At 42.1% G+C, this 14487-nt stretch overlaps 1 protein-coding gene across 5 annotated transcripts in view; it reads right to left on the bottom strand.

The window, feature by feature from the left end:
- Positions 1 to 14487, bottom strand: part of LOC149146558 (inner nuclear membrane protein HEH2-like) — a 299948-nt gene that overhangs the window by 11766 nt on the left and 273695 nt on the right. The window lies entirely within an intron of this gene.

The following is a 14487-nucleotide window of genomic DNA, read 5'->3' as shown; positions in this document are numbered from 1 at the left end:
TGGTGGAGAGGTTGGGGCACATGAGATGTCCAATACCCAGAAAGGGTTTGGGCAGATTCTAAATAGTTCAAGAGATATTAAAATAGTTAATATTTTTAATGGAGTCCCTAAGTCTAAACTTGGGGAAAATAAAATATTAATGTGTATTAATATGAAACTGTGTTAGAATGGTCCAAAAGACATGGATCAAGCCAGATCTAATCTTAGCCATTGATTAGGGACTTAATCTCGGCCGTTGGTTTGTCAACGAGAAAAGTATAAGAGGAGGCTTGAGAGTCACTTGGAGAACACACTGAGGGAGACCAGTCGGTTCAATTTCTGGAGCGGGGTTCGCTGAGAAATTGAACCAGTGGTTTGGAGAGCAGTCAGGAGGCAGCAAGTATGGAACAGAGAGACGGCAGATCAGCGTAGAAGAAGCAGACACAGAGCCAGAGGAAGCCACGCAGAGGCAGCAGAGACTGCGCAGAGCCTGAAGGGCCTGCATCATCCACGCAAAGGCTGCAAGAGTGATGCAAAAGCCCAAAGAGGCTGTGCAGAGCCTCAATAGGCTTACGCAGAGGGTTTCAGGCTGTAGCAGAGGTCAATAGGGCCTACGCTAGGTTTAGAAAAGTGTCGGAAGTTTGTCTATCTGTGAGCAAGCCAGTTTGGCACCCTGTTGTACAAGAAAATTGTTGAATAATAAAATCCTCCCTTGTTGCACGGGTTTTCCCACATTGTGTTTTTTCAGGGACATTAGTCCAAAATAACTGTGTCAATGTGTGCATATGTTTGTTTATGTATTACGATGTGATATCTGCAGCAGTATTTATTTTAATGTTTGTTGAAGTAATTTCATGAATAACTTATGATATAAGTAGGAAAAGTAAATGAAAAGTACAAGGAGGCAATGGCCAAGGCGAAATGCATCATCCTTGATGGGATCAAGGATCATGTGGTGCAACATATTGCCGACAAGGAGACGGCAAAGGAAATGTGGGACACCTTGAAGATGTTGTACCAGCATACTTCCATGCAGAGGAAGATGTTACTTGAAAATCAATTGCGGTCATACCAGATGCAGAAGGGGGAGCAGATAGATCACTTCCTCGATAGGTTAAAGGAGACCCGAGACCAACTGACTTCCATAGGGGTCACGCCGGATCAGGAGTTGATGGTGAAGACCGCTCTAAATGCAGTCTCCGAGGAGTGGGAGACATTCGCCCAAAGTATTCTGGCCAGGGCAAATCTTCCAGATTGGGAAGAATTGTGGGCGGCTCTTCGCCAAGAAGAGATCAGATGATCATCCAAGACAGGAAGTAGCAGCAAAGAAGTCTGGATCAAGAAGGAAGAGGAAGAGGATGCAACTCAGGCATCTGTTGGGAAGTGGGAGAAGAGGAAGAAAAAAGACCTCTCCAAGATTAAGTGCTTCAACTGTGGGGAGCTGGGTCATTATGCAAACCAGTGTCTGAGGAAGAAGACTAAGGGAGAGGAGTCTGACCCCAAGGCAACAACAGCGAAGGCGGAAAAGGAGGTAGAGGAGGATGATGATTGTGCCATGAGTGCTCATGTACCTCTAAAGAAGAGGTGGGGAGACATCGAGCTGTAGTCAGGAGGACTACAGGCGATGAGGGGCAGGATCCTTGAGGTACCCAAACTCTTGGATTATACTTGGCTACGGGAGCCCCGAAGTGAGAGTAGCAGGATGGCGGATGTCGATAGAAACGGATGCGGATGAAGCAGCAAAGAGTGCTAGAAGTGCAAAATTCCCATGCAGCACAAAGAGGGTTCCAGGAATGCAAGAGGCACAAAGGAGGTTGCAGCAGTGCAGGATGGCACAAAGAGGTTTGCATCGGTGCAAGAGGCACGGAGTTGTTGTAGCAGCACAGAGGTAATTGAGGGAGCACGAGATAGCGGCAGAGAGAGCTTCAGCATCGGGAGTGTTTCTAGACTGACAAGGATGTCAATAGTTGGGTGGATCAATTACTTACTTCTCAGTAACTGAGTTGCAGTGCAGTAGCAGTTAGCAGTAGCACAATGTAGCATGATGAGAGGGGGTTGCAGTGCAGATGTAGTGTTGGGAGAAAGGACCAGAAGTAACACGGATGCAGAGGGAGTTGTCATACAAATGCAGCAGTGGCAGTGGCAAAGCCATGGGCAGCAGTACAGGATGCAACAGTGCAGAGCATATTGGGCGGGGAGGCCTAGCATCAGCACAGGTACCGGTGTCGTATAATCAGGTTGATGCTCAGTGTGTAGTATTACTAGAGCACAGTCCTCGCTAAGAGGGAGTGTTGATTTGGGGTAGCATCGGATATGCTCTAGCCATGAAAATGGGTGGAGAGGCTAACCGCTAAAGCACATGAGATCTCCAAGACCCAAAACTGGTTTGGGCAGATTCTACCCGGTTTAGGAGATATTAAACTAATTAATATTTTTAATGGAGTTCCTCACTCTAAACTTCAGAAAAATAAAATATTAATGGGCATTAATATAAAACTAGGATAGAAGGTTCTAAAAGACATGGATCAAGCCAAATCTAATCTTAGCCATTGATTAGAGATGTAATCTTGGTCGTTGAAGGACCAACAAGAAAATTATAAGAGGGGGCTTGAGGGTCAATTAAAGAACACACTAGAGTGATTAGTCATTCGATTTTCTAGAGCGAGGTTTGCTAAGAAAAGTCAAAGTGATCAGTTTGCAGCGGGGGGCAGTGAGTACGAGACGGAGAGGTAAAGATGGTGTCGGAAGACCAACGCAGAGGCAAAGAGGCAGACATAGAGGCCAAAGGGAGCCACGCAGAGGCTAGCAGAGACAGCACAAAGGCCAGGAGGGCCTGCGTCATCCACGCAGAGGCCGCTGGAGTGACGCAGAGAGCCAGAGAGGCTGCGCAGAGCCTCAGAGAGTTGACACAGGGGGTTTTAAGGCTGAAGCAGAGGCCAAGAGGGCTGACGCAGTGCTTCAGTTGCACTAGAGAGGGTTTCGTGGGGCAGATTTTCTAAATATCTGCTTCCGAATAGAGAGGTATTACTGCCGGATTATTTTCTCTGTCGGGTGAGCCGGTTTGGCACCTAGTTGTACTCAGATAGACTACATAATAAAATAACCATCAGAATTGCTGCATCGATTTTCCCAAGTTGGGTTTTTCAGGGGAACGAGTTGTCCAAAAATAACGGTGTCACTTGTGTGCTTGTTATTTCTTTCAGTTGTTGATTTGTAGATGGTTGAGACTGTATTGTGTTTATTTCAATATTTATGTGTTTAAATAACTTGTGCGTAATTAACAAGTAGGAGAAATAAACCAGAGAATACAGATAAAATTTCTAATGGGTAAAACTTGAAAATTTCAACACTTTTTGGTAAAGAGGTTGCTTGTTTAATTGCGAGATCTTCACTTGAAATTTCCATTGTTTGATATGCAACTTCTGAGTACGTCTTCTCTTCAATTGGTTTATCCTCTTCTTGAGTTGTAATATTGAATGTATCGGTATTCGTTCCTTTTTCTTCAAACTGGATTGTTACCTCTAAAGACTTTGATGCTCTTTTTTGAATAAGTTGTTCCAACTTGTATTTTAGCGAATTCTTGTCACTTTAGGCTTCTTTATTTGTGTAAGAAGGTTTTGATTATGATTCCTTAGACGTGAAAGTTCTTCATTTTTTGAATTGTTGACTTTATCTTTAGCATCATTCTCCTCTTCTTTTAAAACTCTGATTTGTTCTAATAATCTTTGATTGAGGTCTTTTACGCGCAAAATTTCTTCTTCCTTCTCTAATAGATTTCCATTAAATTTCTTCTCAACACCTTCATTTTCTTTTTCTACTTTTTTTTTTCTTTCCTTGGACTTCTTGACCTTCACAAGTAATTTGTGGTTGTGGTCTCTTAGATGCAAAATTTCCTCGACATTTTCTATTAATTTTTTGCTAATTTTTGTTCCAGTTCTGCAAGTTTTTTCTCTAGATCTTTCAATTGCATCTGCTCATTACCTTGACATTTTTTTGCATCAAATAATTTTCCACATGTTGGACAACATAATTCGCAACTTTTATGAATCCACAAATATTCAATGTATGTTTTACAAAATGGACATTTAGTCCAAAATGTAGAATGATGTATGGAATCCATAGTTCCTTCATTTTTTAATTAGATTCAATTTTTGTTTTTTTCGAGATGAGCTTAGGGTTAAAGGTAACCCATTTTAACATTTCTTCTTAAAATACCTTTTTCGCCTTATTTGATAATAAATCTCCTTTCAAAATCTTCCTTGCTATACAACTTAAGGTACCTCGGTATTATTTTATTATAAAACTATTTTTTAGGAACCTTGTACTTTTATATGTACCTTTTATAATAATTTTCTTTTAAATCTTTCCTTATTTTTCCAATTAGTTTGATACTTTAATAACGGTAAACTTAATATGTTTAATAATACTTATAATCTCTTATAATTCTTTTATTCTTATTAACGATCACAATTATATGCTTGATAAGTAATACTCTTATCTACTGTCGTGGTTGTACAGACCGATGGGCCAAATTGAATGTGACTGACATGATTAACTGCAAACCCGATCATAGTGGATTAAAATGGATAGTGGTGTATCTTGTGAATCTGCTCCCTTATTAATTGGTTGTACGCCTGCTGGAATGTACAATTGATTTATTTAATTTAATGCATAGGGTACAGTTATCACTATACGATGGATGGTTGTTTTTGTATGACAACGGCTTAAAGTTACAACGATGTGTACAGTGGCTATATAGCACGGTGGTGGCGGAAGCTACAGCCTGACGACGACAATGGACAGAGTGGCAGCGTGCAGAGGAAATAATTTTCAGCGCATACTCTATTCGGTTGTTGTTTAATGCATAGGCAATGGCAACTAACTGGTGGCGTCTATTGTTCGGCACAAAGGCCATGAGCTAGTACGACTAAGCAAATGGTGGAACGAGCGACCCGACAAAGGTGGCGCCAGTGGTCAGTCAGGTGGTTGCGTCAGCGGCGGGCTGGTCTGTTGCGGTCTTTTTTTAATAATTCTTTTTATAACTTTCATTTTTATTTTTTATTTTTTATTTTTTCCATATTATTCTAATTTCATTCAATATTTTTTTTCAAACTGTTTTTGTAATTTTTTTGTGATTTCTTTTAAAAAAAAATTAAAGTTAAGGATGCAAATCAAGTTTTGTTCCTTAGAAATAAGTTGAAGGAAATTAAGAAGGGCAAAGATGAGAGTATGCAAACATATTTCTTAAGGATTGCCAAGATCAAGAATGATCTCCTATCAATTGGGGAAGTAGTTCCTGACAGGGAAATGACCATCACAACTCTCCGACAGTGTATCTTAACCCATGCATGATTGTGCCTCGAAGATATCTCAACAAATTCTTAGCACCAATCCAATGTGTGTGGTGAGGCTCAACCATATGTTGACTCAACGTGTTGACTGCAAACCATATATCCAGACGGGAGTTCACCAAGAACATCAATGCTCCGATGAGTTGACGATACTCGGTAACATTTTGTAAAATAGGTCCGGCAGCACTACCACTTAACTTCTTAAAGTCAAGCTCCATCGGGGTAGTCAAAGGCTTGCAGTCCACCATACCGAATCTCTCCAATATCTTCACCACATATTTTCCTTGAGATAGGAAAATCTCCCCTGGTTTCTACCAGACTTCCAGTCCATGGAAATAGTGCATCAATCCTAGGTCCTTCATCTCAAACTCAAAAGCCAACTCCCTCTTACATTTGAGAATGAGAGGGTCTGCACCTGTCAAAAAGAGGTCCTCAACGTACAGCACCAATATGAGAGGTTTTTCATCTTCAACCTTAAAGTAAAGGTTAGGATCGGCTTCACTCCTAGTGAATCCCAGCTTCATCAAGTAGCTATTGATCCTCTCATACCATGCTCTAGGTGCTTGCTTCAGCGCATACAGGGCTTTCTTCAACCTGCACATGTGAGATTCCCGATCATAAATCTCAAATCCATCGGGTTGTTCCACATAGACTTCCTCTTTGACCGAACCATGCAAGAATGCGGTCTTGGCATCCATCTGATGTAGGTTCCATCCTTGCGAAGCAGCGAGGGCTATGATCGAGCGAATGGTGGTGTGTCGGGCAACAAGTGCAAATATCTCATCATAGTCTATGCCTTCCTTCTGAGAGAAGCCACGAGTGACAAAACGAGCCTTATACTTTTCAACGCTTCCATCAGCTCCATGCTTTATCTTGTAAAGCCATTTCGAAGTGACAACTGCTTTGTCCTAGGGTCTAGGGACAACATCCTAGACATCGTTTTTCATGATGGACTCATATTCCTTAGTCATAGCATCCTTCCATACTTGATGCTTGATAGCTTCTGCAAATGATGAAGGCTCATTTTGGATGATCATGCTCATGATGGTCAAGTATCCCTCATACCTGGTTGGCTTCTTACTTTCCACGAAAGTCCCCCTAGGTGCAATGTGTCCTTCGGCATCATCAAGTGTCCCCCTCAGCCATGAAGGCCTCTTCCTAGAAGAGGAAGGCTCTTGCGGAGGGGGACCAATAAGATCCATAGGTTCTTCCACATTGGGCATCGTCTCATCTTCCTTTTCCTCCGATTTCCTGGTGTCAGCTTCTTTAGATTCCCTAGGAGTAGGAAGATTTTCAACCTTGCTAAGAGCCATATCTTCATCAAAGGTGACATCATGGCTAATCTCGACTTCCCTTTGACCAGCCACATAGATTCTATAGCCTTTAGTATTTTCGCTATAGCCCACGAAGATTCCTTTCTTTCCAAATGCACCCAATTTATTCATTTGCTCAGTCGGCACATGAAAATATACAGGACTTCCAAAACTCCTAAAATGGGATACATCAAGTTTCTTACCAGTGAACATCTCTTCGGGGGTCTTGGAACCCAATGCTTGATGAGGGCATCGGTTTTGCACATATACAGCGATATTCGCAGCTTTGGCCCATAGAAACTTCGGAAGTCTTTGATCATGGAGCATAGCACAGACAGCTTCCACAATCGTACGATTCTTCCTTTCCGCCACACCATTCTGCTCAGGAGTATATGGTGTTGTAGTCTCTCTCTTAATGACAGCCTCTTTGCAAAAGTCATGGAACTCATTGGATTCATACTCAGTGCCATTATCAGTGCTTAAGATCTTGATCTTCTTTTCAGTTTGATTCTCAATCAAGGCTTTAAAGTGACGAAACCAAGAGAACACTTCATCCTTCTTTTTCAAGAAGTATATCCAAGTCTTGCGAGAATAATCATCTGTAAAAGTGAGGTAATATAAATATCCTCCCAAGGAGTTCACAGGCATCATACCAGATATATCTGAGTGAACCAACTGCAATATATCGGAGGTCTTGCTATGGCTTGAGGGGAATGGTCCCCTTTTGAGCTTTCCTTCGGCACATCCTGGACATACACCTTCTTGCTCTAATTTGAACTCGGGCATCCCAGTCACCATTTGTCTCACATCGGGTAGAGCTTTATAATGAAGGTGAGCAAACCTCCGATGCCATAGTTCGGACTGAAGAGATGTGTCACAAGACATGACACCCAGCGGACTTCCTCCGACCTGATATAATGAATCAACTCGAAACCCAAGAGTGAAAGCATCTTTAAAATTCTTTTTCCATACATGTACCTTGCCATCGATGAAGGCCACCTTCTAGCCTTTGTCTTCCATTGCCGAAATGGACACCAGGTTCTTTTTTAGATCAGGTACATATAAGACTTCTTGCAAATGAATTGTATTACCCTGATTCAATTGAAGAGTGGCATTCCCTACGCCTTTCATGGGATATTTGGAGTTGCCACCAAGAACAATTTCCAGGTTGGTCTCCTTCTCCATCAGATTAGAGAGAGCTTCTTTGTAACCAGTGAAGTGCCTTGAGGCACCACTATCAATAAGCCAATTTCCCAACGAGTCCGAGGGAGCAGTAGTAGAGAGGGCTGCTGGTAGATAATATTCATCTTACTTATTGTTAACAACATTAGATTCATACCTGGAGTTTCTTGCCTTCTTGGAGAGTTGACCTCTTCCTAGATTTTCGACATTCCTTTTGCCATTGAACCATTGTTTTACAACCAGGCCGAGTCAACTCGGAAACGGCCGGGTCAAACCGAGCCATTAAAAAAATTTACGACCAGGCCAGCTAACCGGCTAGGTTGACCGAGTCAACTATGACTCGGCCTAGTCATCCAATGACCAGGCCGAGTCCGTATTGACCAGGCCGAGTCAATGAAAACCGGCTGGGCAGCGTAAATCATGATTTTTTTTCACTTTTTTTTGGATTTGTGGTAAAGTTAAAATCAGTTTATGGATTCCAAAGGGTTTAGGTAAATTGTTAAGTGCTTTTGGGGTCCATTTCCCCCTCCCAAACCCTATTTAAGACAGCCAAATGCTCTCATTCACTCACAGCAGTCTTATGCATTTGAGTGAGAGTCTTCTTTGAGAATTAGTGAGCAGTTCTTGAGCTTGTTTTGGAGCAGCAGTGAGGAGTCTTGGAGGAGCATTGTAGCTGGAGTGAGGAGCTTCTTGGGCAGCCATTTGGAGCAGCATTGAGAGCTGATTTTTGGAGCAAGCTTGAGGAGGCAGTTTGTGCTTGGAGGTATTTTTTTCCACCCTTACAAATCTGTTTTTGCTTAGTAAATTTTAGGTGCATATCAAGAAAGCTTAGAGAGTGTTTTTTGTCAAATAAATGAACATTGAATCATTTTTTTATTTTTTTTTTCATTTTCAGATTGTTTTCCTAGTCAAAAAATGGCACCTAGAGCAAAAGACCCTGCTTGGGCATATGTTGAAATGGTTGATAGTCAAATGCAATGCAAATTTTGCCATAAGAAAATTAAGGCAGGTCCTTGGGGGATTCATAGGCTGAAACAACACTTGGCAGATATTAAAGGCCAAATTACCGCATGTCCCTCTGATCAAATTGGGGAGATTAGAAAGAATTTGGTGGAAAGCTTTGAAAAATTTAAAGAAGATAAGGCTAGGCAAAAAGAGATACAGGATGAAATTGGGAGGAAGAGGGAGATACAAAGAATGATGGCTACCAACCCCCACTATGATTTTGAGGGTTCTTCCTCTATCCCTCAAACTGAGGCATCCAACCCTTTCCATTATGTTCCTCCCTCTTTTGGTTCAGTTCAAGATAAGGGAAAGGGTAGAATGAAGGGTGATGTGACTATCAAAAGTTATTTCACTCCCTCCTCTCCATCAGATGCACATGGTCCTGAAGTTAGTAAAGGTCAAATTCAGCCCACTTTAGATGACCATTGGAAGAAAGAATTGAGGGAGACTGCTTGTGACTACATAGCTAGATGGTGGTATGATGCTGATATCCCCTTTAATGCTGCTCGTTCACCATATTATGAGCCTATGTTTGATGCCATACATGCTGCTGGAAAAGGCTTCAAAGGCCCTACTATGCAAGAGCTAAGGGGGGTTCGTTTGCAGAAAGAAATTCAATCCATTAATGAGTATTTGCAAGAGTTCAGAGACTCATGGGCAAGAACAGGGTGTACCATCATGTCAGATGGATGGACTGATCAAAGAAACCGTACCATCATAAACTTTCTTGTCTTCTGCCCACAGGGAACCATGTTTTTAAAATCAGTTGATGCATCTGATAAGGTAAAAGATGGCCACTTGTTGTTTCAGCTATTGGATGAGGTTATTGAGGATGTGGGGGTGGCTAATGTTGTTCAAATCATCACTGACAATGCCTCTAACTATGTTCTTGCTGGTAAACTGTTAGAGGAAAAACACAAGACCATCTTTTGGACCCCATGCGCTGCACATTGCATAGACCTCATGCTTGAGGATATTGGAAAATTAGATTGGGTCAGAAACACTGTAGATAATGCCAAAAGCATAACAAAATTTATCTACAATCATACACTGGTTTTGAGTCTCATGAGGAAACACACTGGAGGCAAGGATATTATTAGGCCTGCCATCACTAGATTTGCTACACATTTTTTGACATTGCAATCTATGCTTTCCCAACATAGAAACTTGCAAAAGATGTTTTCCAGTGATGAATGGAATCAAACCAATTGGTCTAACAAACCAGAAGGCAGAGAATTGAAAAGGAAAGTCCATGATGAAACTTTTTGGAGAAAGGCAGCAGAGATTGTGAAGCTTGCTGAGCCACTGGTTAAGGTGTTGCGGTTGGTGGATGGGGAAAGGTTGGCTATGGGCTTCGTTTATGAGGCTATGGATCAAGCAAAGGAGCAAATAAAGACAGCATACAAGGATAGAGTGGCAAAGTATGGGCCCATTTGGGCAATCATTGATGAAAGATGGAACAATCAACTCCATCGCCCTATACATGCAGCTGGGTATTTTTTGAACCCACGGTATCATTATAGAGCTAAGGAGTCAGGAGCTTTGAGCGGGGAGGTCAGAGATGGACTGGTTGATTGCATTGAACGCATGATCCCATCGGAGTCTGATCAGCTGCAGATACATCAACAGGTCACATCCTTCAGCAATGCAACAGGTACCTTTGGGAAGAACCTAGCAAAGATTGCAAGAGAAGCAGATGAGCCAGGTAAACAAAAATTTCAATTTTCAATTTCTTAATGGTTTTACAGTTTTACTTTTTTTATTAAAGACTAAAGTTTGTTAAATCATTTATAATTTGAAAGTTAGATATAATTTGTAATTTTGTTGAGCTTCAGCCTTCATCTAACTCATAATTCATTACACTCCTATGTTTTTTGCAGCACAATGGTGGGAGGCCTTTGGTGGCCAGTGCCCTCAATTGCAAAAGTTTGCAATTCGTATTTTGAGTCAAACTTGCAGTGCATCTGGGTGTGAGCGCAATTGGTCTGTCTTTGAGAGGATTCACACAAAGAAGAGAAACCGTTTGGAGCAAAAACGGTTGAATGATCTAGTTTTTGTCCAATACAACCTTCGGCTCAGACGGAACCAATTGTTGAACAAAAGACCTGATTCAGATCCCATTGTGTTGGAAGACATTGATCCAACATCAGATTGGGTAGTGGAGAGTCGTGCACCAGAGTTTGATCCTGATGAGGATCTTGATGAACTTGAACTGGAACATCCACTTCAGCCTGTTCAGTTGAATGCAGATCCCGATCCACCAGCCTCAGTCTCACAGCCAGCAAGGACTCCGAGGAGTAGGACTCCAGTTGTAGGTGCTTCCTCTGCTCAGCCACGACAGAAGCGCAGCCGCATATCTACTCTATCTCAGCTTGCATCTGCTAGTGGTATTGGCACCACTTCTACAGTTGCAGTTGGAGACGATGATGATGAGGCATGGGGCCCCTTGTCTGACTCTGATGATGATGATGAGTCTGATCCAGAGATTGGTCGAGATGATCTTGGCTCCTCTGGTAGTAGCCAGTAGTACTAGTATTGGAGTCTGGTCAGCATCACAGTTTACTTTTGTTGTAGAGGCCATTTCTAGCCTCCTTGGTTATTTGTATTTTGTTTTGAGTCTTTCACTTTGATCATGTATGACAGTTGACTATGTAGCCATTGGGTACCATTTTGATATAATGGATTGGTTCATGAGCCTACTTTGATCATATGTTGTCTTCCATCTATATTATAATGCTATGTGTTTGGGAACATGAATGAAAATCTTTAAAATTATGTTTAAAATATTTAAAATTATGTTTTTTTATAAAAAAAATAAATATTTAATGTATTTTTTACAACGACCGAGTCATTGAAATCGACTAGGCCGAGTCATTACCGAGTCGGAGTCGGAGTTGGAGTCGATCCTCGGCCAAGTCGGAGTTGGAGTCGATCCTCGGCCGAGTCGGAGTCCGAGTCGGAGTCGTAAAACACTGCATTGAACCTACCATTCCTTTGATTGCCACAGGAGTGATTTTGATCATCGTCATGATGTGAGTCCCTTTTATCAGGGCACTCCCTCGCATAGTGGCCCATTTTATTGCAATTGTAACATCGTCCTTTTCTTCCACCCTTTGGTCTGGCCTTACCTTTGGATTTAGCCCCGAATTAGTTTCTCCTTTTAGCATGAGAGGAGAAAGCAGAGGGATTGCCTCTAAGTGCAGGCATTTCCTGCTCTTCCATCCTTGTTTCTTCTTGAATGCATCTCACCATCAATTCCTCAAATCCAGGAATTACATTATTGTTGAGAAGAGTGGTTCTGAATATATACCATTCAAACGGGAGCCCTCCGAGAGTTGTGATGGTCATTTCCTTGTCAGGAACTACTTCCTCAATTGATAGGAGATCATTCTTGATCTCGGTGATCCTTAAGAAATATGCTTGCATACTCTCATCTTTTCCCTTCTTAATTTCCTTCAGCTTATTTCTAAGGAACAAAACTTGATTTGCATCATTAACTTTAAAAAAACTCACCAATCTATCATAGATTTCCATGGAGGTGGTCAGCGCGGAAACATAGGCCACCAGGCGCTTGTCGATAGAGTCCCGGATGATCTTCTTTGCTTTGACTTCTCCCCTGGTCCACTTGTTCCTAGCAGTAGCGGATGCATTTGATGGAGGCTCAACAATTCTGCCTCTCACATGGTCCAACACTTCCTGCTCTTCTAATGTCAATCGAGAGACATCTTCCATCCGTGATAGTCAGACTTCTCACGGAGCTTGTCTTCAGCAGGAAAGTGTGATGAGGACCCCATGACGTCTTTTAAGATTGCTTCAACAGCCTTCAGTGATTGATCTGCTCTTGCTCTTGCTCTTGCTTGGACTTTGTCTTCACCTCACCTCTGATACCATGTTAATTTATGGTATGTTCTATGCCTAGAGCAGTTTACTTCAAATCTTCTTATTAGCCACTGATTTAGCAATCACATAAACATAAAGTAAAGTGTGGATAGGACATTAATAGATCAACAGAAAACAAGCCAAGACAAGGGACACCAGATGTGGTGGCTAGCCAGGGACAAACCCCAATGCGGGGAAACCCTTCGATCAATTCTTCTTTAATCTTCAATAGTTCAGCAGGGAGAGAAACAGTACAATAGTACAGATCTGTAATTTTATGACAGCAGTAAAAGATGCCCTAACCAGCACTTGCAAAGTGGATCAAACGATTCACAAATAGTCTAGAGTCAACCCAACCTTCAACAAAGATGAAGGAAAGCTCGAAACAGCTCAAAGAATATGGTCAAATCTGGTCAACGTTTTGGCAGCCCTGCAGTCAGCCCTAACCAGATTTGCACTGGTCACTTCGTGGTCAATTCAGCCCTCCAAACAACAAATCTGATTTGCGGCTTGCTTGAGGGAAACTCCCCACACAAAGCCGCAATCAAACGAGGCTTCATGCTGGACAATGTTGCCCTTTGTTTGCTGGTTGCACCCTAGGTCAACGCAGAACAGACCTGCGTCCCTTCCTTGCTGCGTCCTCCTTCTTTCACTAGCTACTCCTTTCTTAACCCAAACAAGAAAGGAGAGTGAGAGAGAAGAAGAGATGATGAGATGAGATGCTATAATGACTCAACCTCTCCTCTATTTATATGAAACACTAGGCATGTGTGCCACACACTTAGCTGCTAACCGACCTTGACAATTTGTCAAGTAATTAGAAATAAATTCATATCTCCATAAATACTCGTCGGAATCGGATGATCTTTAGATCAATCCTACACCTCTCGACGAGAGGAATCTAGGAAAAATATCAGCTGCCATAAATAAGGTGACCCACATGGAGTTTGGCCCTAGTTTCCAATTTTAACAACCTCACATCCCCTGCACTCCTACTTCCTGTACTGTTGCCCATGACACTGCCACTGTCGCACCTATATTGTAGCTCCCTCTCAACATGCTGCATCATACTGCCCATAGCACTGCCACTGCTAACTGTTGCACTGCAATTCCTAACACTTATCCATTTCTGCTACTGAAATGGATTCTTTACCATCCCCATCTTCTCCCTGAAATAAACTTTGTTCTCTCTAGAACCTTGGTGAGGATGTCTGCCACCCGTTCTCCTGTAGGATTGTATCTCAACTGTATTGCCCCTCGTTGGACATAGTCTCTGACAAAGTGACACCTGATATCAATGTGTTTCGACCAATCATGAAACACTGGATTCTCAAAGAGCTTGATGCAACTCTGATTATCACACATGATCCTAGTCGCTTCCATCCTTCTCCTGAATAGATTCACAAGCAATTTCCTAAGCCATATGGCTTCGCACGAAGCTATGCTAGATCCCATATACTCTGCTTCAGCTGAGCTCAAAGCCACGGAATTTTGTTTCCTACTGCACCAGGAGGTCATTCCTAATCCAATGTTGAAACAATACCCAGTTGCACTTTTCCGTTTTTGGCGCCGTTGTCGGGGACATCTTTGTTCTCGGTGTTTCAACGACAATCATCCTTCTCATTTCTTATCTTTTCATCTGGCCCGGCAACGCCAACATTTTTTGGCGCCGTTTTTCTGTTCCTGGAGTTTCATCGACATTCATTTTCTCATCTTTCTCATCTCTCATTTTGAGCTGGCAGATTCAACCTTTGGGATTATCATTTGGATCTTTTATT

Source organism: Pinus tabuliformis, chromosome X, assembly GCF_031772625.1.
Source record: "Pinus tabuliformis cultivar Carrire ecotype Pingquan chromosome X, CPIR1, whole genome shotgun sequence".
Lineage (NCBI taxonomy): Eukaryota > Viridiplantae > Streptophyta > Pinopsida > Pinales > Pinaceae > Pinus > Pinus tabuliformis.
Note: the sequence above shows the minus strand (reverse complement) of the source record. Positions and strands in the feature narration are given on the sequence as shown.